This window comes from Callorhinus ursinus, unplaced genomic scaffold, assembly GCF_003265705.2.
Source record: "Callorhinus ursinus isolate GAN/ISIS: 27379988/994484 unplaced genomic scaffold, GSC_fseal_2.0 scaffold50, whole genome shotgun sequence".
In the NCBI taxonomy this organism is placed as follows: Eukaryota; Metazoa; Chordata; class Mammalia; order Carnivora; family Otariidae; genus Callorhinus; species Callorhinus ursinus.
In genome coordinates, this window is record NW_027397112.1 from 4,866,448 (window position 1) to 4,891,423 (window position 24,976).

General features: G+C 43.2%; 1 long non-coding RNA gene across 1 annotated transcript; it reads right to left on the reverse strand.

Annotated features, from left to right (window-relative positions):
- Positions 1–3,099: 3,099 nt before the first annotated feature.
- Positions 3,100–15,227, reverse strand: LOC141370919 (uncharacterized). The gene is made up of 3 exons (XR_012375414.1): positions 14,995–15,227; positions 9,186–9,300; positions 3,100–3,669 (listed from the first exon to the last, which is right to left on the reverse strand). It is a non-coding gene; the product is annotated as an uncharacterized lncRNA (long non-coding RNA).
- Between the last annotated feature and the right edge of the window lie 9,749 nt (positions 15,228–24,976).

The window sequence follows — 24,976 nt, forward strand, 5'->3', positions numbered from 1 at the left end:
AGAGAGTGAGTAAAGTAATAAGAGTTGTATTACGCAAGGATACATAAAAAAAGGCCTCAGCAGCTAGAGGGGTCCCGACAGGGTTGCCAACGTGGGCCTCCACCCACAGTCTTTTATTTAGAACTGATCAGGGAGCTTGTGGCCCTATCGTTCTTGTGATGTCTTGGTTTGAGTAAAGACTGGTCATCACATCTGTAATGGTTTACTTCTTCTTTGGGGTCTGGTCATTCTTTTAGGAAATTTTTTTTTTTTAAGATTTTATTAATTTAACAGAGAGAGAAACAGCTAAAGAGGGAACACAAGCAGGGGGCAGTGGAAGAGGGAGAAGCAGGCTTCCCGCTGAGCAGGGAGCCCGATGCGGGGCTCGATCCCATGACCCCGGGATCATGACCCCGGGATCATGACCTGAGCCGAAGGCAGACGCCTAACGACTGAGCCGCCCAGGCACCCCAGGGTCTGGTCATTCTTTGTTGGTCACAAGGTGACTGCCATAAAAATACCCCACTTCTGATGCTCAGGGCAGGGTGGTCTGGTTTGTTCCCTTATCTCTGGTTTCCTTACGCCTTAGCGTTCCTGGGATTTCTGTGAGCCTGATCCGTAGCCCCTACCTATCTCTCCTTACCTAGCCCCGCCTGTCCCTTAGTCAATGAGACCCTTCAGATGTATATCCGTGGGTCATATACTTGGGGGATGATTACCAACATGTATCTTACTGGGGGCGGGGGAGGGGCGGGTAGAGATAAAGGAAATTTCCAAAGGAATTCTTACATGTTAAAGTAGACTTACAGGATCCTGGGGGTTGGGTTAAGATTGCCTCTTGCCCTTAAGAAAGTGTTAACATCCAGGCAGTTGAGTCCCTAGAGGAATGTCACTCTGTCCACCTCAAGGACTTGTCAATGAGCGGCAGGTAGTAAGGAAACGGAATAATTTTTCTTCTGCCTTTGTTTCCCACGTCAGTGGGATTCGTGATGTTCTCCTGTCCTCCTCCGAGTTTTTCGAGGGTCTGCACAGGATGGATTCTCGGTCTTTGGGGGCCACACACGCCTCGTTCAAACATCATATTGATGATGAAGTCACGCCAATACAAATTTCAAGCTGGTAGCAACGTATCAGAATTGAATGCAATGTTACAAAGAAGAACCGGCAATGACAATACACCAAATACAATCTAAGTATTGCTGAAGTCATATAACTGTGGCACAAGAGAAGAATAACTCATACCGTTAATGTTAAAAATATATTTTTCACCTGTGCTAATGTTGCTGGAGGGGCAGAGGACAGGCTGCTCCAAGATGGGCCACTTTGGCATAAAGGTTATTTTGAGGGCTGCTGGGGGGGCTCAGTCGGTTAAGCGTCTGCCTTCAGCTCAGGTCATGAACTCAGGGTCCTGGGATTGAGCCCCGCATTGGGCTCCCTGCTCAGTGGGGAGTCTGCTTCTCCCTCTCCCTCACCAACTCCCTCTGCTTGTGCTCTCTCACTCTCTCGCTCTGTCAAATAAATAAAATCTTTTTTTAAAAATCCAGTTATTTAATGAAACACTGATCTAAGTGTTGCTGTGAGGGTATTTTGAGATGTGGTTAATATCCACAATCAGTTGACTTTAGGTAAAGGAGACCACCCTGGTTAGTGTTGGTGGGTCTTGCCCAATCAGTTGAAGGCCTTAAGAACAAAAACCAAGGTTTCCCAGAGATGAAGAAATTTTGCCTCAAGACTATCATCACCTTCTGCCTGAGTTTGCAGCCTGCTGGCATTCCCTACACATTTCAAACCTACCAGCCTCCCCAACTGTGTGAGCCAATTCCTTAAAATCTCTTAATAGTATACATACATATTCTATTGATTATGTTCCTCTGAACAAGCGTGATGAATACACTACGCTTTGTTAAAAATAATTCAGGATGTCATAGAGGTAGCCCAGGCCTTACTGTTCTGTTTGTTGCAAAAGGCCACCAGCCCCCTTTGTCCCATCTCCCAATTGCGAATCACACGAGAAGGGCCTGCAATACTCCTCTACAACTCAAGGTGGCACTCTTGTTCCACCCAAAAAGTTCAGGCTTCCCTGTTGCCCAACCCCACCTCACAGGCTTTTTTCCCCCTCAGATTCCAAGACAACCCAATGACTCAGCAATAGGAACAAGGAATCATAAAATTCGGACAAAGGACAATGCCTACGTGCCCAGCATACGCAAGCTTGCCATCCCCACCAACTGAGAAAACAAAAACAAAAAACAAGAAAACACTTTTCAGATGTGTCCTTTTTTGGAAGTCCCATCCTTTGGTAGGGTTTAGCGGGCTCCAAGCAAATAACCCTTGGGCAAGTCCCATGAAAAGCCCAGTGAATAAGAAAATCCCAGGGCTAATAGAAAAGGAGACTATCAAGCTGGCTGAAGGTTGGCTGGCCGTTTTGTCATCCTTCTGCCCGCTGCGGAAGACGGGCCACCTGCTTATTGTTCTAGGTTTTCTGTCTTTTCAAATCTTCAGAGCTGTCCTTTGGGGATGGAAGTTGCTATCACTCACCCAAGGGTGCCGCGCACATACCTGCCTGTGTGTTCATGCACCCCGGGCTTGACTCAGCCCTACCCCAGGACGTCAGCTGCCCCGGGTCCTGGCAGGAGACTCTGTCTGAGCCTGCCCTGCAATCCCCACAGTTAATCCTGCTGGTGGTCAGCACCGTACCCTGTCATTAGGCCATGTCCTTGACCACAGAGCTCAAAACAGGTTCACGGGCATAGGCTTGTTAAATCCTTGCAAAATTTTGTAAGAAAAGTGTAAGATGGCTTTACTTTTGAAATTTCTGCTTTGCATATGGGGAAACAGAACCAGGTATGTTAACTGATGCTGAAAAGGTCACCCAGTGACTCAGAATTAGAAGCATGGGCACTCAACCTTCAATCAGGGGTGGCTGACTTCTAAGTGTCTGCCACCAAAGCCTCTCCGCTCCCACTAATCCTTTCCTTGTGCATATGGTATGTTTTGGTTCTTATTTGAAGTAGACACCTAAGGACACAAATCCATGCCTGTGTTTCTGCAGTTGTAAGCAATGTGCCAATGTTGTGTTACCAGCGTCACCCAAAGTAGAAACATCGCCTACCTTTTACACGAGAACCTGACTTTTAAAATATACACAGTCTCCCTCTTAGAGATGCACAATTCAGGATAGCAGTTGAAAAAACCTGTAGAAAATAAACACCTTCACTCTATTTATGTATTTTCTAGACTTGCTTGAACATAGATGATTTTTTTCCACAGTACCCTTCCCTTAATATTGTCGGAATAATAGTCCCCGGAATAGCCTTTTGGAAATGCTGAGCAATAGTATAATCTCTTTGCAGCATTGGGTCGGGTGTGTAGGCACTGCTCCCCACTGAGATGAATGCTAAAGTTCACAGGGCTCGTTTTCATAGAGTTAGTTCAATTTTGGGGGTCTCCCAGGGCATCTCAATGGTTGACAAAAGCCAAGTCCCGTGGCAGTTTTCCAAGCCTGAGATTATGGACTAGAGAGTAGATTACCAAGTACTCTCTCCTACTTCTGATGGGCCCATCCCTTTAAACCACACAGACATCGCTACACAAGGCCACTGTGAGTCCCTTCCGGCTGCGGCACCATTGACATCAGTGGGGACTTCCTCTTCCCAGTCTTCAGCAGTGTCCTTTGGCCACCATCAGTTCCTTGAAAGACAAATCGAAAGACAAATTGGTACCTGGGCTATTCCTTAAAAAAACTGCTTAGTTCTTCACGTCTGCCCAAACCAAAGCCATCACCCTGGGGTAGTCATCCTGCCTAATTCTTCCTAGGAAAACACCCTTCATCGTTTTTGTTTGTCCAAAAGAGTAGGCAGTTTTGCATCATTGCTAGAGTTTCTACACTGCCCCTGGTAACTGTCCATAGTCATAGGAACTGGGATGAGGCACGTCCTTCCTTTGACGTCTTGTGGTAGCTGAAGACCTCACAGCCATGCACGTGTTCGTTTTCAAACTCTGTGGAAGTTTCCCACCTCATCTCAGAAAAACATACTGGCTTAGAGGGATGAATCTGCTAGACAACGTGGTCATCCCATATTGGATGATTTGCTCTGGCTTCTTCATGAACCTTGAGAAGACTTGTCTTCACTTAGCGGCTCTTGTAGACCTTCATTTTACAATAATAATCTTCGTGCTTCTTTAAACAATTACAGTTGCTAAGTCTGAAAGGGCAAGGGGGCCCTATAGGATCAGCCCTCAGCCCCTTTTTCGGTAGAAATTGGATTTCTGTTGATCAGATATATTCTTTTAAGAACCAGTAAATTTCCCAACTCTACTCCCCCAGCAAAAATCCGTTATATTTACAGGACTTTTAACATCTATATCTAGAGACAATCCTACCAAATGTTTCTTCCTTCCTGAAGCCCGGGGTCTAAAGCAGATGAAAGAGACTCCTTTATGAAGATTTTAAGGAATGAGAGTCCAACTCACTTGAATGACTTGAATCCTATCTAGCCAAGCTATGGAGAAAGAAACTCATCTCTTAAGAGTTCAATGTGGGCTTCTTCAAGAAGCCCTCCCTGACTAGCACCCCCACACAGCTCAGTCTGATTTAGGTATGTTCCTCTCTGAGCCCTTAGCATGAGGGACAGATCTCCATTCACCTGTGTGTGTAGCATAGAGTTTTGATGTTCTGCTCACTGGCAGAAGGCCTGGGAGTCATTCACCTTTGTGGGTCTAGCCCATTAATGGTTTACTAAATTAACTGAAACTTCCAGGCCAAGGATTTTGGGGATTCAAGGATGGGAGATGACAAATGTTGCCTGTAGCCCTCCCTACTCAACCTGCATCTGATGATTGACATGGCTCCTTCACCACCCATTAGTTCCTAAAGAGCTATTCAGTTTTACTCTGGGGTGATGACCATGAAGACTGAGTGTACTCTGTTTCCACCATCCTCATGACTGTTTATTTGAAAAGTCTTGGACCATATGGACTCTCAGGGACCTCCTAGATACTACTCTGTCCAGAGTAAAACATCATAGGAAATTGCATAGCCTATGAATCTGGAGCCTGATGCTGAGCATCTGGTTCATGAAGTTCCAGTGTTCAGTAGACAAAAAGCCACAAAAACAGAACCAGCCCAGTGGCCATTTGTATGCACTGATGGTGAGTTGGGAATCCCACATAGACCAGAGTAGAAGTTCTAGAGGAATAAATGATAGGTCGGAGTCCATTCAAACCATTTCAAGAGAGATGATTATGTATATCTCTTTTCAACTCCATCTTCAATGGAATTAAAATCAACCATGGAGTAGGTGTTATATCACACAAGCAAGCCAATGCTACCCACTAGGGTTTTTTTTTTTATTTTCAAGAGAGCTCTTTGTAGACATTTATTGGCACACTGCTGGGAGAAACACACTTCCATCTTGATCAAACCCACGGGTGCTTACACAATTATAGATAAATGTCTGAGTTTTGTCCCAATCCACTCCTGGGCTTGAGAACTGCCCGAATGTGACAACCCACATTAAACAGGTTCCTTTGACGTTGCCTTGGTGGCCAGCAGTCCTATCTCCTGACATATTTAAATCAAGTCCTGTAAAGGACACATCGATGTTTTCGCCAATATTTTTAAGCCACCGTTACATAATACCATCCAAATTCATATCAGGCACCGTGCTAATGCAAGTTAATAATTTATGGCAAATAGATGGGGAGAAGGACAGTGTTTCTAGCTTCAACTTCTTGCCAGAAATAAATCAATCATGTTTTTTAATTGAATTGGATTCTAATCTTGAGAGAGGTTAGTGATTTTTGTTTGTTTGCAAGAGGGTAAGGGGGCAACATTTTTTCATTTGCAAGACTGGTTTTCAGAAATTGTTATATAGAACTCATCAATTTAGTCAGTTGAACTGACTAACATTTATTGGTTATCAAGTACGGGCCAATAGCCAGGTGCAGGGACACTAAATTCTAATAAGACATGGATTCTGTCCTTTGGAAGCTTAGAGTCAAGGACATTCATTAAAGATGTAGGTGCTGCTCCTGAAGAAGCATGCTTAGGCCAGTATTTCTCTACATCAGGTTAAAAGTCATGATATTTTTAGCTTAGTGGGTAAGAGTCCAGCCTCTGGGATCAAACCTTGTTCAAAGACCCTGTTCTAGTATATACTGGCTCTGTGACCAGGAGTCATTTATCTGACCTCTTTAAATTTTGGTTTACTCAGTGGAAGTAATCATAGCCCTTGTCTGTATCTTGTCATGAGGATTAACTGAGAAAATACATCCAAAACACATTGAGCAATACCTAGCGGATTGTAAGCTCTCAACAAAAATAGCATTTACTATTCATCTTCTTCTCCTCACCCCCACCCCACCCCCCACCAGGACAGGAAAACACACAGCCAACTTCTGAGCTATCTCTACATGTCCAGCCTCTGCCGTGAAGCTGTTCCCAATGCCGTGCGTTCCAGAGACCCAGATCATTTCCTCCTCTGCCAGTTTCCAAGGCATTCATAGTAATTGTAGACATTGACCAAAATAGAAAAACTCCAAAGGTGTGTTAAAAGAGCAAGACTGAGATCTAACCCAAATACCTTTGAAAGGCCAGTGGGAGAGAGCCATTCTTCTAGGCTGTATTGTCCATTTGTAAATCCTTGTGTTATTGCTCACTTTCCAAGGGGTCATGTGCTTTGACTCTTGCAAGTCTCTGAGCTTCCCCGGGAGGGGCCGATGGCTTTGTACAGCTGTGGAGTCCCTACATCACCAATCACGCAACAGCCACTCTCCAAGGACATTGCATAGATATTCTGGGAATTGCCATCTGTGAAGCTCAAGGGCCGGTTCTCCAACTGTTCCAAGGATGTAGAAGGTGAGCTTTGCTTTTTCACTGGCTCTTGCTGTCCATGGAACATGGCCCTTGGTCTTCCCGCAGTGAAGCGAGAGTACAATGTTTTCTTTTTAGCTACCTTCCCTTAGCAGAGAAACCCTACACCTCCCTCCTCTAGGGTGTGCCTTAGCAAATCACCTGGAGACTCAAAGCTATTTATACCAGCTTAGCAACCTGTGGACAGATCTCCTGCCAGGATTCCCAAGCTCTTTGCTCATCATCCTTATTCACCCTTGTAACAGGAGTGTAGTTGGATCTGTTTTATCAGAACATGGCCTACATGCAGAGGAGATCCTAGTTCAGTGTCTCAACCATGTTTTAGACTCAACTGCCCTTAAAGAGAGAGAAAAAGGTTTGAAAATGAGATCAAGCCAATAGATGTTTTAGGGAGTGTGATGGGTACAGGGTCAAAGAATCACAATCAATTGATAGAGATTTTTTTTTTTTAAAGAAACCTCCATAATAGTTCATCATCGATCACGTTTTTGTATGTTCTATGCACTATACTAAGTACCTTACATAGGCTTTCTCACAAAATCTTCTCAGAAACTCTTTGGGGGGAGGGGGTACCATTATTATCCTCAAAGCTGAGAAAACACAAAAGCTTAGTGGGATTAAGCAATTTCCACAAGATCACATAGTAAGGTTTGGGGCCCTCTTCATTTCTTAAAACAAACAAACAAACAAACAAACAAAAAACAACTGTATCTGGATAAGTCAAGTCTTTAAAATCCTGATGAGGAAAAGAAAAAATATAACTTCAACACTTCTTGGATTGCCTTTGAATAGAAAGGTGTTATGGGCTGGTTGAGTAAGTGTGATCTTTGTGCCGTTAGGTGTTTTCTGGTTGAACCGTCCTCCTTCACAACGATGTATTCCTGAAGCACAGACCAATCCTGCAAGTAAATTATGGTCTGAGTGGTTTTACAGCAGTTCTTGGTCTCAAGAACCAGTTTCCTGGGGGTGCCTGGGTGGCTCAGTCGTTAAGCGTCTGCCTTCGGCTCAGGTCATGATCCCAGGGTCCTGGGATCGAGCCCCACATCAGGCTCCCTGCTCGGCGGGAAGCCTGCTTCTCCCTCTCCCACTCCCCCTGCTTGTGTTCCCTCTCTCACTGTGTCTCTCTCTGTCAAATAAATAAATAAAATCTTTAAAAAAAAAAAAAGAAAGAAAGAAAAGAACCAGCTTCCCGGGTACACGTGCTTGCTCTGAAAGTCTGAATTCTAGAATAGGTTTTTTAAGGGCCTTCTGCATATCTTTCCAGCTTCAGAATCCACTCTCTCTCAACCTACCACCCAGCACCACACATGAACAGGAGATCTCGCTGCCCTCTCTCTCTCTCTCTGTCTCAAACAGTCTTATTGCCTGGCCTTACCTAATGACTTCTCTAAACACATCTGGGTCTTTCTGATCACTCCTTTGCACATCCTGTTCCCTCCACTCATCTTCTTGGACTCACTTCCAACATCTCTGCATTCAGAGAAACTATGATGTTTTCCCTGATCTAACAAACCCTACCCCCATGACATTTTAACTATTGGTTTATATGTCTGTCTTCCTGACTACATTGAGTGTTCCTTGAGGTTAGAGTTGTCTTCATATTCCCCAGAACCTAGTAAGTACTCAATCAATATTTACTAAATGATACAAAGGTACGATAAAAATCCATTCTTGATTCATGCCCCTGACAACTGCCAGAGACAAGCAACCGCCTTCCTTCACACTTACACTGCATCAGCATAAGGCTGTTTCTGAAACATTATCCCCATTCCACATACATATTTTGGCTGGCAAATTAAAAGGATTGTCGTAGGAATGAATCACAGTCAACCAACTATTATATATTTAACGTTCAGAGCTTTATGGGTACGTAAGCCTCTTAGAAGTGAGTTAGGATCTTCACTAGCCATTAGCAGAGGAATGTAGATGAGCACCTCCAACTGCATCATGATGACTGACCTGTGTGGGATGCTTTAACATTAACACAATCCAGAAGCCCATGGAAATGACGGCTTATCTTCTTTCTTAGGTGGCGAAGAACTAGGACATTCTCTCACACACATGCCTGCAGACTATTATGCTGAAGGAGTCTTATATCTCCCTGGGTCACCCTCCAGAGAAAGATGACCTCCCCCTTCTGTGTGTCCAGCAGCCTGACCCCCTTCTTCTGGTCTCCTGTACTCTGTTGGTCTGCTCAAGTTCCTCAAAGAGCCAACCTGCACCAAGTCCCCACTGGGTTAGTCTTGTGTAGCCACAGTTACCACCAGGTTAGACTGTTATTGAAATGTCCAGAAATGCCCAGATGCAGGCTATGTATATTATAGATACCTACTTTGTAAACACTTAAGCCACTTGTGATTTCTTTCTCGGCTTCACCTTCATCGGAAGTGCTCCAACAGTAGTTCCTGGAAGCCTAAGTGGCTTAAACACTTCTTCAGTTGTGACTCCTAAATAGAAAACATCATCCAGTGGCAGAAGTGAGTGCTACAGGTTTGAGACAAGGAAATCCCAGCACAGCCAACGTCTCAAAGAGTCTATCCTGAGCAAGAAGGGAAAAGAACCTCTTAAATACACAATGAACATTTTATGGCCCAATGACCTCTTGAATGTTGAAAACTCACTCTCCAGGATCTGGAAATAAATGACTGTCATGCTGATAGGGTCCAAGGGCAGCCTGTGGGCCTGGGTAGGCTATCCACTCTTGCTTTCCCCCTCTCGACCTCCCACCATACTTCTAAGAGAGACCACCCTTCTCAACCAGGGAGCCCACAGGGAATTAAACCCTTATACCCTAAAGCATCTATTGTACGTAATGAATTAACTTCTCTCCTTTGCATCTAGAATGGTCCTAAATCTGTCCCTAAAAGCATTTCCTATAGGGATTAATGCTTTCCTGGAACCCGACCTGAAAAAGTCTGCACATAGGGGACTAAATTTTGTTTCTTAACAAGCAGTGCTTGATTTAAGGCACCCAGTGTTTGGTAATCTGTGATGGCAGACCTAGGAAACTAATACAATAGTGTGTTTGTAGTTTTCTATGTGAAGGTATTAGAATTTTGGTTAGGTACATTCCTATTTCTTTTATATTTTTGATGCTGGCATAAAGATATTATTTTTAAAAATTATTTTCTAATTATCTGTTGTACTACATGGAAATGCAATTGATTTTTCTATTTTGACCTTATATTATGTGTCTTGGCATGAATGTCTTGGTGTGGATTTCTTGGGGTGGCAGGCTGGACTTGGCCCATGGGACACAGCTTGCCAACCTCTGCCAGGCTGATGGATGTGACATGAATATTCAGACCCAGTATGGTCAAATTTTCGGATTTTGCGAGAGAAACTGGAAATACGGATTGTTCTTTAATTTGAAATCACCTGATTTTTAAAGTCTGTCAGTAAATACTAATTTGGGGGGCGCCTGGCTGGCTCAGCTTATAGAGCATGTGACTCTTGCTCTCAGGATTGTGAGTTCAAGCCCCACGTTGGGTGTGGAGATTACTTAAAAATAAAATCTTAAAGGGGCGCCTACATGGCTCAGTCAGTTAAGCGTCTTGACTCTTGATTTCGGCTCAGGTCACGATCTCAGGGTTGTGAGATCAAGCCCCTGTATCAGGCTCTGCACTGAGCATGGAGCCTACTTAAGATTCTCTCTTTCCCTCTCCCTCTGCCCCTCTCCCTGCTTGAACTCTCTCTCTTTCTTAAAAAATAAAAAAAAAAATTAAAAATGAAAAATAAATAAAATCTTATAAATAAATAAAAATTATTATTTTTTCACCAAAGTACTGGATGAAAAAGGAAAACAGAAAAAAAAAAAAAGAATCTTCCTGGCCCCATGGAGCACAGAACATATTTGTTAGATCATAAATGTGGTTCTCTTTAAGAATGAAAAGTAACCTACTTTGTTTCATTTAGTGCTCTTTGCCTTGGCTTTAATGTTGTCTGACACTAAGGGAAGATTCATCTTTCTTTTAACTTACATTTACCTGGCGTGCCTTTTCCCAGGCTTTAATGGTCAACTTCTATGAGCCATTTTATTTTAAATATATCCCTTTTCTCAGCTTATAGTTGCGTTTTACTTTGTAATCCAGCCATATTTTTAACATCTTGATATGTAGACCATTTACGGTTATTGACACGCAAGATAAAATGACTCTGCTTCGTCTGGGTTTCTGGAGGCCGAGATTCGCCTACTGAAGAGACACGCACTCCAGCAAAGATTTAGAACGAGCATATAGTCAAGATGGCTGCATTGATAGGGTTTAATGTGCGTAACACCCCTTGGAGTGTATAACTGAATATTTTAAAGACCGTTCTCATTTATTTGCAGTTACATCACAGAGTCCCCTGGAAGAAAACCATGGAAGAAAAAAATTATGCTTCCCTTCCTCCTTTTTTTTCCCCAACGTTCAAAGGAGCACAAAGCCAGTTAGAGTGGTGGGATTGTGTGTTTCCCATACGCCAAGGGGCACCCCCGTATTTCTCAGCGGCTGGCTGCAGAGAAGTTGGCCCCAATTTCCAGAAGTGGAGAATTCAAGCATGTGACAATGGGGACTCACTCCATTGCCCAAAGCAACTGGAAAAACCTGTTCTGGTTTTCCAGTCCCACCACTCAAACTGCCAACAGACAGAAAGGAAACATGAGAAAATTGCCTCCTTGTCTCAGGCCTTCTGCTTCTTGGTCCTAAGTAGGGAAGATACATAAGGGAGAGTATTGTCATGCCTCTATCCAATAGCCCCTCTCCTAGATCACGGACCCTGAATTCACTTCCTTCCCCCCCACGCCGTGTGGTCCAGGTCCCTCATTTAGACAGAGAGGGGCAGGAATAAAGGGGGAGTCTGCTGCCAGGAAATATGGAGAAGGAACAGAAAAGCAGAACATCTCTTTGGCAGGCTGTTGATGGGATAATGGACTCCCCAGCTGAACTTCCAGGCACCTGGGATGGAAAGAAACATCTCCTCTCCTTCCACTGAAGCTGAAGGGCTCAGAAGGATCGGGTCACCCTGATTCCAGCCAACCCAAGCTGGCAAGGACACAAGGCTGGGTTTTCTCTGCCTTGGAGGCCAGCTGTGTTTTGTCCAGTCCAGCCCAGCCCAGCCCAGCCCAGTGAGACAGGTTGCCCAGTTACTTGAGCCTCCATTAAGTCTCCTGTTAGGTTACATTTGAATCTTCACACCAACCAGAAGGCAGGGATTCAAGTTTCAGTGTTTTTGTTTTTGTTTTTGTTTTTGTTTTCAAAAGCCCTTCTCTGGGTCTTAAGGAGTATATTTTGGTGAGTAGAATATGGGATTTTGAAGTCAGACAGAAGTGGATTTGAATATTGTCTCTGCCACCGAGTAGCTATGTGACCTTGAATAGTGTCCTTAAGAACAAAGTGAGGGAGAAAAAAAAAAAGAATGAAATGAAGTATGCCTGAAATACCTACTGCACCAATGAACTCGTCAGGATTCTCCTGAGACAGACTGATTTATTTTAAAGAATTGGGCTCACACATCTGTGGAAGTATGGCAAGTCCCATTCAAGTCCAAAAACAGATGGCTGGCGAACCAGGAGGAGCCAATATTGCAAGTGAAGTCCAAAGGCCATTGCTGGAAGAGTTCTCTCTTGCTCCAGGGAGGTCAGCCTTTGGTTCTCTTCCGGCCTTCACCTGATTGGACGAGGCCCACCCACATTATGGAGGGCAACCTGCTTTATTCAGAGTTCTCTCCCACTCATTTCCCTGATTCTTGAACCAGTAACTTTTATTTCTCCCAAATACCTTCCTCCTTTTTCTCTGCCTGGGCCCTTTGGTCATTGACTCTGCACTGTTGAATGAAGAACATCTCCCAGAGATGCTCACTCATGGAATTTCCTACATGTGTGTCCCATCGTTGTCCATGACTGTCCCAGTGACCCTCTGTCCTTCACTGTACTCTGCTCCTCCTGGCTCTGCTGGACTAGGCACCCAGCAGACATTTATGCACACTTAAGACCACCTGTCTCACACTATGTATGGTTCCTCCCCCCCATGGCGTTTAGCCCCTTCAGAGGAAATTATGATAAGTACAAATAAGAATATTCACAAGCAACAAATCGCAAAGATTAAATGTACCATTTTCTTGGCAATCACCCATTTCAAATATTCCTGAGTTCCCTTTCTCTTATATTTGGTTTCCTGGTCTCTGTTATTAAGAAAATTGAACAATGGTATCCCCTCTTGGTTCCTTTCCCCTTGTTCCTCCCCCTCTTTGGCCAAATCAGTGGAGTTTCTTATATAAAGCTTTTTTTTTTTTAAGCAGATGGTGGAGTAAATGGGGATTTGCTCACCAGCAGCTACTGACCAATTAACAGCAAAAAGGATTTGGGGCAGAAGGAAAAGCCTTTCTCAAAACTAGAAAACATGCAAAGATCTGTCTGTGCAGATTAATTGATCTCTAAGAGATAAATCTTGTGGACACATTTACAATTTCTAAAACTGGAGAAGGATCATTTCTTTTTTTTTTTAAAGATTTTATTTATTTATTTGACAGAGAGAGAGACAACGAGAGAGGGAACACAAGCAGGGGGAGTGGGAGAGGGAGAAGCAGGCTTCCCACGGAGCAGGAGCCCAATGTGGGGCTTGATCCCAGGACCCTGGGACCATGACCTGAGCCGAAGGCAGACACTTAACCGACTGAGCCACCCAGGCACCCCGAAGGATCATTTCTTGAATGCAGAATTATACAGAGTGCCAAAGTGGGGTCCGGGAAGATCCCTAAAGATAAATAAGGCATGAGAAGCATAGACACAAGGAACTTGAGAAAATTTAAAGAACTCCTTAACCCACCAACGAATGTATGACTGAAAGAGTGTGAAAAGTCACAAATAAGCACCCAAAAAGGCATCAGATGCACCTCCTCCTCTTCCACGGATATCTAATTCCTACCCAATCTTAAATCCCTGGATCAAATTCCTCCTCAATCCTTAAAGATTTCCCAAAGCACTCCAACCTATGTGCTATCACCTCCTCTCCAAACTCCTGGAGAAGTGTGCTGTCATATGCTATCTGGCAAACTGGTACAACTTTGCTTTGTTCTTGCTCAGCTTTTCCACGCTTGGCCTTTTTTAATTCTCTTTGGACTGGAACATTCTTGAGGGTTTTGTGCACAACTTGCTTCTTTATATCCCTCGCAGAACATAACACAGTGATTGCAAAGATCACTCAAGGAGTATGGTTTGAGGGGCGCCTAGGTGGCTCAGTTGGTTGAATGACTGACTCTTGATTTTGGTTCAGATCATGATTCCAGGGTTGTGAGGTCAAGCCCCTCATGAGGCTCTGCGCTCAGCACAGAGTCAGCTTGTCCCTCTCCTTCTGCTTCTCCCCCTGCTCACACACTCTCTCTCTCAAATAAATTAATGAATAAAATCACAAAAAAAAGAAATACAGGTTGATTCATTAAGATGTGTCTTATTTTACCCACATCTTCAGGAAATAACTAGAGAACACCCACCTACTTATTCAGTAAAGATAATAGTTTTTTTAAGATTTCATTTATTTATTTGAGAGAGAGAGAGACAGAGATAGCGAGAGAGAACATGAGCAGGGAAGAGAGGGAGAAGCAGGTTCCCTGTTGAGCAGTGAGCCCGATATGGGGCTCGATCCCAGGACCCTGAGATCATGACCTGAGCTAAAGGCAGACACTTAACTGACTGAGCCACACAGGTGCCCCTCACCAAAGATAATAGTAACATAATCATATTAGCAGTTGGCAGGTACTTAGCCCTTATTCTGGGCTAAGATATATTTTAATCACTTAATACTAAGCACTTACATTTTAATACATGAGTAACAAATACTAATTACTTAGTGTTAGTAGTACTTAGTAACAAATCCATGAAATAAGCACTTTTACTAACCCCATTTTACAGATGAAGAATCTGAGGCATGGCAAACCAAGGTCTATAGTTAATAAGTGACAGAGCCAGTTTTTGAACCCAAATTAATTGACTCTAGAGCCAGGACTCTTAGCCACCATGGTATGTTTAGAAATAAACATAGCCCCCAAAAGCAGACAAACATGTCTAAACCCTTCCAGGACGCTTTAAAAACGATTCTATGTGCCCGGCACACAGAAATATAGACATTAATGTGCCAAATTTGAAAAATGTACATGATACTCACAACATAACTGCATAAAGTCTAGACACCTCCATCTTCCATTGAGAACCTTTCACGATTTTCCCCAGCTTAATCTAGGTCCCTCCTCACCATCTTTTTTCCCATGCTGGAGTACTCACAGGACCCGGAACATTTTCCAAACTTTCCCCCTGTGGCAACTTTGCCTAAATCTTACTGCTGGGTGGCCCCTGCGCCCCAGAGCTCTCTGCCCAAGTTGGGGCTGCCTTACAAGACCCAACTTTGATCTGTCCTATCCAAGAACTTCACCCTCTGCCTTTCCTTCCCCATCGGAATTTATATCCCTCTCCCCATAATCAGATAGTATCTGCGATAACATGACCCTCACGACTTGCATTCAGAGAAGCTTCCTTGCATGGGTGAGAAAGGCAGGGTGTCAGAGCTGATAAGCTGCTGGCTGTACATACTTCCCTACCCGTTCACTTATGTTTCTGCCAGAATGAGGCAACCAATCTTTCTATCTGTCTACTGGGGTCTGCGAGGCATGGGCCTCAGAAGAAAAAAAAAAAAAAAGATGTAAACCCCAAAGTTTCACACTCATCAATAATGCTAGAAAAATTATGAAGGGTTATGAGAAAAATAAGTCTGAATCCACTGAAATTTACTTTTAAAAATAACTCTTCCCCATTCAATACTTTATTCGTGGTAACAAATCACTGATGACACCTTTCGCAATGAACCGGACCCAGCAGAGCGTGTTAAGAGCGAAGCTGCAAAGTGCTGCCCTAAAGGGTCCTCTGGTTTGAAAGGCTCTGGAAGGCACAGACTATGGCTAATTCACCGGAAGAGCCTCACCCAGTGCTCCAGTCACAGGAGAAACTTATTACCTGTGAACGGCATTGACCTGGACTGCCTTGACCAAGACTCCATGAAGGTTTGATCAGACTAGCTCCTGGGGTAGAAGACAAGGCCCACGGAGATATTGAACAGCTGGTAAACAAGCCTTTACCACACCCCCCGGGCACCAAGTCCTGAGAGTAGACACTCCAGATAATGGATAGTGGAGAAGGGGCACGTCCCCACCCTTTAAAGAGGGTGTATGGGAGACAAGACCAACCAATATGTAATCAGCATAAACACGCAGAGAAAAATACAGTAATTCCCAGAGTATGTTGAGGGGGAGGGAGGAATGGGTTAGGTGGGAGAAATAAACCACAAGATCACCGGGAGAGAAGACGCTGGTTGTTGCGTCCCTGCCTCACCTAGTTATTAGTACTGGGAGAAGGAAACCCCAGCGAGCAGTCTGGAGTGGACCTCGGAGTGACATTGCCCCCTGCTGGGAAGGGCTGGGGTCAGCAGAGCTGGGCTCCAGACTTGGTAGAGCTCACTTTGGAATGTGGGGATGTCAACAGCCACCAGTCTACCATACGAGGTGGTCTATCCTCTCTGGGAACCCACGCAGGGCTCCCTCTATGGTTCTTTCTAGAACATTCATGCGGTTGCCTGCTCTTCTCGGAAGGAAGGACAGTTCCACACGGGATATATCTTAGGTGTGGATGACTATCCACCTCTTGAGCTCCTTGCTACCGAGGAGAAAATCTTGTGTGGCACACGGAGACCCAGCTGGCCGCTTCCTACCTCACAAAGTCGGTGGGTGTCCCTCTCAGAGAGAGACACTCAATGACAGAGGAAGGTTAGCAGATGCCATGCTGGCTTCCCCCTAAGTTATAATAATTGGCGATTAGGTAGAAAGGAACCTTTCTGCTAATAAGCTGTCTTCCCCATAATCATTTATATTCACTATTTTTACATAAATCTCAGGAAATGTCATTTTATAGGAAAGATTCTTATTAACTTCTTCTTGCAATGTCATCTTAATGGACTGGGCGAATCAGCAGGCTACCCCTTCTATATTTGACTATCCCAAGAATTTGCAGATGATACAACTTGGCAATGTTTCAGCATGGCCCCCAAAAAACTGGAAAATCTGTCCTTAAAGCATTAAACCATTCCATTGAGCAGCTTTGCAAAAGCTATGTATAATCCCTTAAGGATCTAAGATTGCTGTTTTTAAAATAATTTCATGAATTAAACTTTTGGGGGGCATTGACTTGTAAGTTCATATTTTCAGTACCTGGCTATGTGTTTTTATGAATATCCCATCCCCAAATTCATGTTAGAGCCTAAGGCCCAATGTGATGGTATTAGGAGGTAGGGCCTTTGGGAGGTGATGAAGACATGGCAATAGAGCCCTCATGAATGAGATTAGTACTCTGTAAAAAAGACCCCACAGATTTCCCTTGCCTCCTCTGTCATGCGAGGACACAGCAAAAAGACAACCATCGATGACCAGGAAAGGGGTCCTCACTCGTCACTGAATCTGCCAGTGCCTTGATCTTAGACTTCCCAGCTTCCAGCACTGGGAGAAATAGTTTGTTGTTTATAAGCCACCCAGTCTAAGGTATTCTGTTATAGCAGCCCAATGGCCTAAGATCATCAAACTTTTCTAGCAGGGATTTGTTATTGTTTGATCAGCAACAATAGGATAGACTAGAAGTATCCCCAATACTTACATAGAGATCCTGGACCCACCACTAGCTGTGCAGTAGAACACAAGTCTCATGAGCTCCTGGACTTCAGTTTTTCCCACTTTCGGAAGGGAGGTAAATACAGTTCCCACACAGAATTTGTTGAAGAGGTCGAATGGGAAACCGCCTATGGATCTCTTGTGATGGAAGCGATATATCGATGTTCAGCAGAGCACGGCTGCTCATGTTTCTATCCTCCCTACGATCACAGGGGACTGGCTCCCAGATGGAGAGGGTCATAAAATCCAGATCTAGGCTTCAACAAAATCCCACCGTTGTCATCAAGATGTCAGTGCAGCATTTGATCACTGAGCTTTGAACCTCAGAAATATACTTTGGCCAAACCAAAAAGGACAAAAGATTCTTGGATAATATATTGCCACCAGTTCTCCTTTTTATGAGTATTTCCCTCTGTATCAAAGTAGCTAAGCTTTAAAAAAAATTCTTCCTGATGAAATAAGGGCGAGTTGTAATCCACGCTCGTGTTCATTTTTCCTTCTGACCTCGTGTGAGATCGGCACTTTTTTATATATGTAGGATGGGCTCAGCTGCACCTCATTCAGAAAGAATGAGAACATTACTCTAGAAAAGATGACAGTAACGCTGTCATGTTCTCACCCTTATATATGACTGGGTAGCCCACACAACCTGCCTAGTTCTGTTGTTTATTTCACTCTAGAGCTAATACAACCAGTTTCAGTGGCAATTCTATTAGCAAAAGATGGTGAAAAATAATGGTGGTAAATCTGCAGGAAGACTCAAGCTTCCAGAGCTTATGGGGGTCATCCGAGAGAACCCAGATTAATATCTATGCTCCACATGCACAATGTATGAAGCAGTTAGAACAATACCTGGAACAGAGGAAGCATCGTGGACATGGGTAGCTTTTATGTGATCTGTGTGGAGCAAGGAACAGACAACTAGTACCCTGGGATTCTGACTTGCAAAGCCCTTCTAGAAAGCCTAGGGCTCCCCAGAGTATTTCCTGCTGCACCTCTAGTAAGTCTCTTGGCCTCTATGAAGGACATGTTTCTCAGGCCTCCTGCAAACAGACTCACCCAGCAACCCTCCAGACTTCGGACACCCCCTTCAGTACTAGGATAAATACAGTATCATTTGCCAAATTAGGACCTGGCTGAATTACAGTAGGTCCCCGCTGAGAGACAGCGCGGCATGTAGAGCCAAGCTTTTGGAGTCAGACTGACCCAGAATCCAATGCAGGCACAGCCACTTACTAACTTTGTGACTCTATGAGTAAGTTGCTTGGCATTTTGGCGCCTAGTTTTCCTTGTTATTCAGAACCCAAACGAGTTTTATTTTATCAAGTACTTATACATAATTTACTAAGTACTTAGCAAATATCAGCTTATTTAATTCTCTGAACAAGCCCACGATGTAGGTACTATATTAGCCTCATTTTATAGATAAGGACATCAAGGCACAGAGAGGCCAGGTAACTTGCTCAAGGTCACACAGTTAGTTAGTGGCAGAGACAGGATTCGAAGCCAGGCATTCTGGCTACTGAACCCTTGTTCTTAACCACCATCCTATCTAATCTATAGTAGTCAAGAAAGAAACCGTTATATTTTTGTTAAAATGGAAATTTTATCCACAAAAGTAGTAGGAATCCCTTGTACCCAAGGACTTAGCTTAAACAGTTATCAACATTCCACTGTTCTAAACCAAGAGACTTTTTAATTTGTATTTTCCTTAAGTCGTACTTAAAAAAAAATAGTCATTCTTTTTGATCTCCTTTACCTCGTTGGATAAATTTAAGTAACTGCCTTTGGTTTTCTTGCGCCATCAAAAAGATAAGATGGCAGGTCCTTGTTTTTGTACAGTACTTTTATAACGCCATTGTCTACATTATTTGGTACAGCTGAGTAGTTGGGATTATTTCATTGAATTTTTCAGCAACCTTTTAAGACAGGAAGTAAGATTGTTATTATCCCATCTCAAAAATGGTCAAACGAAGCCCAGAGAGCTTGAAGATTCTGCCCAAGTTCACACGCCTAGTAAGCGATGTCTTATATCAAAACAAAATTTGAGTTTTAAGATTTTTGATTGATTTATTCTCTGGATATCAAGATAAGTGAAAAAATAGTGGATTCTGGAATTTGGTAGATTTCAGTACAAATCTTCATTCTTCCTCTTATGTACAACCTTACACAGGTGACTCTGAGCTTCGACTTCTCCTCATTCAAATGGGCAAGTAAGACTTACATCACAGGTTTATTGCAATACTTTTTAAATAACTGCATTATTAATCGCATTTTAAATTATTACACTTAAATTATTACATTATTCAAAATATTATAAATATACACATAATGTATGTCATCTAGTATATATGCGTGTAACCAATATATACACGTATGGAAGTGTGTGTGCATGTTTGTGTGTGTGTCATCCAATACTGTGATTATCCCATAGCAGGTAGGTGCCCATTAAATGTCAGCTCCCCTTTCCCCTTCTAGATAGGAGCAATCAGAAGAAAAAGCCCCCTGATTACTCAGTAGTCGCCTGCAGTACTTCCAAATCTCCCCAAAATTTCCAGCGTGAAGATACTCACCAGAGTCCCTGAATGCTTTTATTCTTCCCCCAAACTGTTTACTTCTCTGGTTCTCTGTGGCCCCCTCGCACAGAGAATGTCCCAGACTTGTTCTATTACATAATGAAACTTCCTACTTTGAACTTGGCACAATGCCTGGTGCAGAGCTGGCATTCAATATATTTTTGTTGAATGGCTCAATGAGTAAATGAGATTAAGCATCTAGCGAAATGTATGAATTATTACATTTTCAAGAGATTCGTGATGATTCTTTTCCATACATATGTGAAGTCATTTCCATTGGAACTAATAGTTTTTTTCAAGTACTAATACTTCGGAAACCCATTTTAATACGCAGAGAGTAATAATACTGAATCCATAGATTCATCCTGAAGGCAAACATCAGCCTTTCTCCATCTACGTAATTATAACTTTGAGTTAGTGAAATACATAAAGTTGTGTTGTGTCTAATGCTTTATGTTTAAATTGGAATCCACTTCTGTACCCAGATAAGAAGCCGAGATAAGAACAAATGATCCCCAGCTTTCACTTAGAAGACCAGTCCGCGGGCAAAGTGCATCACCTTGCAGAATGACACACAAGCTGCCGTGGATTGAGCACTCGACCGCATCCCTAGTTGAGCAATGACTGTTCCTTAAACCTCTCCTTGGGCATCCTTCTGTATTCTCTCAGCATGGTGTCCCGTGGAAAAACGATGCTCTTCCAGCATCTTTGTGCTTATTCTTCCCTGAAGAACGCTGCAGTCAGTCCCACAAAGCTCCAACTCAGGGTCTTTCCACCGCTGAAGTATCTCTGGGGGAGAGAAAAGGGTACGGTTCAAGATAACCACGGCCTCAAGGCACAAGGGTGCCCTGGGGAGGCAGGAAGGGGACATGGGTGGCCTTCACATTCGTAGCTGGAATGGTGAATTTGGAATTAAGAGACCAAAATGCTAGGTCCAGTTCTATCATTAAGTGAAATCTTCCTCCTCTGTATTTAAAAAAATAAAAAAACAAACTTCTAACCTCAGGGTTTTAAGTGACCTCAAATATCATCCTGTCTGACTCAGAGGGAATCACCATGGCCTAGCGCAATCGGCGTAGGTTTCTTGGGTTGAAATCTCCTGTTTTGATAGTCTGACGCTGACAGTTAGAGATGAAGGATACTGACATGAGTTAGGCCGGGCCCCGTTATTTCACCGCTCCGAGCCTTCGCGCCCTGCCTCAGAGGGGCTTGTCCTGACTTTGCTTCTTTCTGAAAGACAGAGATTCCTCATGAGAAGTTGGCTCCCATCTCCAGGGCTTTAAGATTCTGTAAGTATGTTGATGGATAGGAGCCAGCGGTTCTTAGTAATGACGCGAAGCCAGAACTGACCCTCCAGGGAACACCCCTAGGCTCTTCTCCCTCGCTCCGCGACTGTAAAACAGAATGAAAACCTGCAGATAGAAGCAATCAGGCACATTTGAGGAGTGGCTGGTAAGAATGGGTGCTGAGGGTTCGTGGTAAGCAGCCAGTGGAAATTCCCTGGGCATCTGGGAGCAAGAAACAGAAACTCACTCCCGCTCGCTTCCAAAGTGGGAAATGGATTTTGAGGTTGCACAGACATGGCTTACAACGGGTTACACATGACCCCCCCCACCCTTGGGGGCCCTGGAACTGAAGGCTGGGTGTCATCAGGAACTCAAGCAGCTTCTCTCCGCACCCCTCTCTCTGGGGCGACAGGTTTTCTTGTCACTGCTGTATGTCCCCCTCACTACCCTTATTCTATCCTTGCTCCAACTTCTGTGCTCCCTCATTCACTCGCGGGGCACCCGCAACTAACGTATCAAGCTCCAACACACGACCTTCCAGTTCCCCACACCATGGCTCAGTGCTTTAGCTTCTGTGCCTCAGTTTCCAATTTCTAAATCTCTCTGAGATTACCCATCAAATTTAGCTGTCTGCCAACAGTCTGAACCCTATCAAAATGGCCACATCAACTTGTGGTCCTCCCGCTTATATACACAGTCTCTGTATCCTAACTCACTAATTTAAATGCCGTGTAGAGCAAACATATAAATAAGCCGAGTCAAGGCGTTTTTAAAGTGTAGTTTATTACACAAAATATATGTTCACTTTAGAAAAATTAGAAAGCACAAAGAATGATATAAATAAGCCATAATCGAGGAAATTCTATGTATCTCCTTTGCACGTATAAAGACAGATACTATTTTTTACAACATGAAATTATATTGCAGTTGTTTCGTGACCTCTTTTCACTCAATAATGTATGATGAGCCTCTTTCAATTTATCATCCTGTTTAACTAAAGAAAAGGAGACTTTAATCCGGGAATGTTAGCTAATATTTACTGAACATCCAAGTTGTGTTTTTCTATATCCTTTAGCTACCTTAGCTGATTTAAACTTCACAACAACACAAGACAGGAACCATCACAATTCCTATTTTGTAGATGAGAAACCAAGGCACAGAAAGGGTAAGTAACTTACCCAGCATCATTCAGATGTGAGAGTGTTAGCACCATGCCATCCAGCAACAGAGCCACGTTCTTAACTGCTACATGGGAGAGACTCAACACTCAAGTTCTCCTCTTCCCTCTCCCAGAGTTTTGGAGACAGGGAAGAGGGACAAGGCAAGAGCCAAGGAAGAGAGTATAAGAGAGAGACACAGAAATTTGTAGTGGGAAACAGAAAAAGGGTGCAAGGAAGAAGCAATGTTAAAAAGCAAGTAATAATAATAATAAGAGCAACCACACGGTGAGGAAGTAAAATATTGAACTGAACTCCATTAAATTGCCATTTTTGTGAGTCAAAACCAATTGAATACTGGTATTCAATTCAACAAATTCAAACAGTTTATTAAAGTCCATCACAAGAGGAGATGGAACTCCGTGCTCTTGGTTCTCCACTAAACTGAAGAACATTTTATGCTCCTCTCCATTAGTTATATATGTTAGGCTGATAAGTGACCAAATAAAAGCATCCTGGTTTCTGGAGAAACTGGTGGATTTATCCACATGTGGGATATTCCAACTCCTGAACATACCCTGGAACTCAAAGTTGTATTGGAAAAAAAAAAAAAAAATGAAGTCATCAGAGTTGAGTCTGTTGGTAAGACTATCATAGAAATACAATATATAATTTCCAAAGACTTAGAGGCAGGGAATAAACAGATTAAAGAAAATTTACTAAACTAAAAGGTCAAAAATAAGGCAGGGGGAAGGGGCAGAGAGCAAAGAAAAAGTATAATAAATAGAAAAAACAGTATGCCAGACATTAGTCCAAATAGAGCTTAATCAGAATAAAGATACGTGGATTACCCTAGAAAAGTACTGATCAAAATAAAGATGCTCTAACCATATAAATGTCAGATGGAATAGACTGGAAAAGATATTATTTAAGGACAAGGAAGGTTATCACATAATAAACCAGAAGAACATAAGAAAGCAGACAGTGAACATCAGCAACATTGCCTCAAAATATCAGGTTGAGCCACATGAAACTGTCAGTATTTGACTGACCTATAAAAGCAGCAATTTCATAAAGTCAAAAGAATTAGGAAAATTTGAACTTCTTAACATACGATTTTTTTTTAAAGACTTTCCATTCACTTATTTGACAGAGGGAAACAGAGTGAGAGAGAGAACACAAACAGGGGGAGTGGGAGAGGGAGAAGCAAGGCTTCCCGCCGAGCAGGGAGCCCGATGTGGGGCTCCATCCCAGGACCCTGGGATCATGACCTGAGCCGAAGGCAGACGCTTAACGACTGAGCCACCCAGGCGCCCCTCCTAACGTATGATTTTAACATTGATCTGTTACAAACTCATAAAGTGATGAAAAGATTAATAATGATGTTGGATATTTGAAGAGCATGCTTTAGATACTTTATAAAATCCACATGTTTAGAATTGTCTCAACTCCTAGGTAATCTACATTCTTTGCAAGTTTGCAGGGAATACTTCCAAACGTTGAACACAGGCTAGGCCATAAAGGACATCTCAAATAATATCAAAGTATTGATAAAGCATACAAACTATATTCTCTGACCACAGCACAGCAAGAAGTCAATTCTGCCCTCCTCACCCCTCCCAAAAAATAAAAATAAAAAAATAAACCCAGCCCAAACTACCCCTGTATATTTGGAAACTAAATAGTGATTCTCAATTCTTCATGGGTCAAGAAGGAAATCTGACAGAAGTTAAGAATAAGGCCAAGCTGGTTTATCATGGTCTGATTTTTCCCATTTTATTCAGTTGGTGTGATTTCACATCTGGTAATGCCATTAAAACTAATACAGTAAGCCTCAGGTACCAAAGAGCCTGGTTTTTAGTGGGAAATACTACGAAGTCTTAAATGGCTTATTTATTTCACCCATTTGTCCACAGATCTTGTGTCTAGGTTTTATTTAGTGTTTCCTCCATTTTCTTCCCTGGGATTCCTCTAAGAAGCCCCCTGATCTTCACATTTGTAAAGCCCACAGGTGTCGAGTACTTGTCACATGACCCCAAGGCCGTCATCACTCAAGGCCCTTCTCTGACCTGTGGGGATTGCTGAGAAAACACCCTGGGAGTATTTACACAGACAACCAAATGACATCTCAAAATACCAGCTGCTTTCACCCGTCACAAACAGGCTTCCCAATCCATAATATCACTTCCGGATTCACCCTTGTCGTCCATCTTGTTGAGGTAAATATGCATCCCCTCTACTCATGGATGTGGGCAGATCTGATTGTGTTTCTTTAGAGATCCAAACACATGGAGGCACATGAAAAGACAATTGCTTAGAACAGCATATGCTTCCAAAGCAGAGTGATACCCATGAGAGCAGGGGGATGTATTTTGCTTCCCAGCGCATGTTCCAACCCAAGGAAAACGCATCCTTCAAAAT